This window comes from Pinus tabuliformis, chromosome X (genome assembly GCF_031772625.1).
Source record: "Pinus tabuliformis cultivar Carrire ecotype Pingquan chromosome X, CPIR1, whole genome shotgun sequence".
In the NCBI taxonomy this organism is placed as follows: Eukaryota; Viridiplantae; Streptophyta; class Pinopsida; order Pinales; family Pinaceae; genus Pinus; species Pinus tabuliformis.
The window spans coordinates 995,592,362-995,595,908 of record NC_142308.1 but is presented as its reverse complement, the minus strand read 5'-3'; the positions used below and the strand labels follow the sequence as shown (position 1 = coordinate 995,595,908).

The following is a 3,547-nucleotide window of genomic DNA, read 5'->3' as shown; positions in this document are numbered from 1 at the left end:
CCCTCCTCAATAACTTTTGGAAACAATGTATTCCATTTTTCTTCAAACTTTTGTGAGAGAGTTTTTGCCATTAAGTGTACATCACGATGATCATCATTGTAGGCTATTGCGTTTTTGAAAACCAACCTCACATCTTCATAAATATCATGTACATTCTTGTATCCAATTCCATCTTTGCCATCCATTTACACAATGTCTCAATTACAATGCAAGTTGTGCTCAATGAAGTCGACAAATCACCTTTTTCATTCCTTACACCATTTATAAACTGGTCCAATTGTTTGGGGAACAATTTCATCATCACACAATTTTCTTTTTCTACCCTTCCCCAACAACTCGTTACGCAAACTCATGTCCATAACTATGTTTTGCATCTCATATGATCGTTTCCCTCTTTCCTCTAACATCTTGTATGATTCGGCAAAATAAGTGTGTTTGTTTGAAGGAGGGAAACTAATGCAATGAAGTGCAGAATGAAGTCACTCTACTTTCTTCTTTTCACTATTGCTTTTCCAAGGACATTTTGAAGGTCACGGGCCTTAATTAATAACAATTCCTCATTGGAATATTGCTTTGCACCACTTTGTGGATGGTGCATTCCAACAACAATCCTAATGTTGATCATCTTAAAATAAAACTCATCATGGTTTCTAAATCATGCTTTCTCTCTAAGCCTTTGGATGTTTTCTTGGTTCTTGTGGTAATCACGAGCCCTAAGTACATAGTCTTTGTGTTTCTCTAGTAACCGAAATTTACTTCTTGCAGTCGGTTGGGCTCTACCAATTTACAACATTTCTTAACGACAACATAATTGAAAACTAGATAACGTAAAGCTCAAGTTGTTGAGTCCAGAGTTCAATATTCTAGCTATTGAGTTGTTGTCGTTCTCTTCGTATTATATCTCTACTTTCTCTCATGGAATTACATGTGACTTTGATAACCATTACCCTCAATCTACAATATATTTACAACTATAAGAACCTTGATCTTCTTCAATACTAGTCCCCTTGATCTAGCAATATTGATTTAGTGGCATAATAACTCAAAATTGTAATTGTAATAGGGTCCACTAATTCTTTATGGTATGGTATGATTATTCCTTCATCACTCTAAATTATCCCTGTATTTTGATCACGCAGGCTTTTCTCTGTTTTAACTTGTGTAGTAACTTTTTTTCATTGGGCATACAATTGATATCTTGCCTAGATGAAATCAATGATTTCATGGCACCATTGCTTCTTAACTTATAATTTTACCACCATGAATGCATATGGTCTTTTATTGCTTGTGATCTTTGACACCTCACCTACGAGATTTGATGGTTTCCCTTCATGATCTGGTTTTATTTGACATTATATCTCACAATCTTATCTCATTTTAAGCAACTGGATGGCTATCAAATATTGTCCTATAGATAATTTCTTTGTGGTTCAATGAAATAATGATGTGGTGACATTCTGATGCAAGTTGTTGAAAGTTTTATTATATTTAGTGTTGAACATAATCCTCTATCGCTATTAAATCCTTTTCATGTTGGTTTCGTTTTATTTTGCAATTTATTTGCTTCAACTTTGTGGTTAACTAAGCATGTGATTCCCTTGATATCATTATACTATTCCCTTGCCTTGTCTTTTCCTTGTGATATGGTGGTTCCACATTATTCATTGGCTGCCTCTAACAATGCCATAACACTTTTATCATAGTCTCATATCCCATGATGATAGTTCCTTTGCAATTCCTTTGATATCTCTGCAAATCTTAAAAAAAAATCATCTCTAAGACTTAGGATACCCTCCCCCGAAGAGTTTCACTTGCATAATAGGTGTAAATGGATGACTGTTGCTCTAATATAAACATTTATTGGCTACCTTTGTTTCCTTTAGAAACTCCCCTTGAGCTCATGTTGACTTCAATTTTTCATAGAAGTCACATGTTGCTCTTTATTCTTTTTCCAAACTTTGGTGGGCTTGCTTTTGGTCTATGCATCTCCTTCAGTTTTCATGTATAATCTGCTTTGATTGTTCTCCTCCATTTGTCTAGTTTGCTTTATAGAACTAGGCAACTTCCAACCTTTAGCTACGTGGTCAAGATTGCCACATATAGAGCATCTTATGTGACCTAGAAAGGGAGGAAGATGCTTGTGTTTTCTCCTGCTATTATCCACATATGGCCTTTTTTTTACATACAATGAAATCTTATTCTTCTTTGCATAGGATTTGCAGTCAGTAGCCTTATGGCCAAAAACACTGCATGAATAATGTTAGCCATAAAAATGATTTGTGTGCCTGATGGTATATGGTCTTCGTCAGGGGATAAATCTTCTTTGATTTCTTACTTGAGAGGACTTCTTTTTCTGCTAGATCTTTTGCTAATGGATCTTAACTTGAGGGAGGAAGAGGGTTGTGTTTTCTCTTGCTGCTATCCACATATGGCCTTTTTTTATATACAATGCATTTCTATTCTTCTTTGCATAGGATTTGCAGTCAGTAGCCTTATGGCCAAAAACATTGCGTGAATAATGTTAGCCATAAAAATAATTTGTGTGCCTGATGGTAGATGGTTTTCGTAAGGGGAGCAATCTTCTTTGATTGCTTGCTTGAGAGGACTTCTTTTTCTACTAGATCTTTTGCTAATGGATCTTAACCTGATTGTTCCTACAACCAACTACAATATGTCCAAAATTATTACAAAAGTAACATTCAATACTATTCTTCGAGGGAGCAATGGCATTCCTTTGGATCCTTGTAGATTTTTTGAATTCATCTTTTGGAGCAAATGCCCTTGTTGCAAAGGTCGCTTTCTTCGACTCATTCCTCTGTTGTTGGTTTTGTTGCTTGTTTTTATTTGTTTCCTTAATCATCATGTTGTTGGCATCTTCTCCTACAAGCCTTTTGGGTGCTACTTTATTATCACCTATGGGTGCCTTTGAGATAAATCTGCTCTTTTATAACTCATTTATTGCTGAAAGTACCTCAACTTCTAATTTGTCACACTGTTCAATCTTTTCTTTAAGTTGGCTACCTAATACATCTTCAAATCTTCTCACTTCTTCCGACTGTATCCTCATGCTAATGACTTCTTCTTTGAACTCATGCTCTTTTTCTTTAAGTATCTGAAGAAGATTCTTCTGATATTTATTTTCCATAGAGCGTCTTTCATTTTTAGCCAAGGTTGAGTCAAGCTTAGCTTAGTCTTCATCTATCTTCTTCTCGTTACAATCAAGTAATTTCACACTAGGAGAATAGATCTCATTCGATTGAACAATTTCTTTCTGAGAGGTCTTTTTCTCGTTGCTATTACTGGTATCTCCTTCATGCATGACTTGTAGCTTGTCCCATATTTCTTTTGCATATTTGAGATATATTCCATCTCATGATCTAGATTGTGAAGATTGTTGTAAATTGCACATTTATCTTGTGCACTGTTGTTCTTGTTTTGAGGGGGAATATTTACTATATCCATCACATACTAGCTTCCAGACATCAAATCCATAAGCTATCAATTCATATTTTACCTTCTCTCTCCATTTCTGAAAGTTTGTAGCACT

General features: G+C 35.2%; 1 pseudogene; it reads right to left on the bottom strand.

Moving 5' to 3' along the window:
• Positions 1-236: 236 nt before the first annotated feature.
• Positions 237-3,145, bottom strand: LOC149143079 (putative U3 small nucleolar RNA-associated protein 11; annotated as a pseudogene).
• Positions 3,146-3,547: the final 402 nt, after the last annotated feature.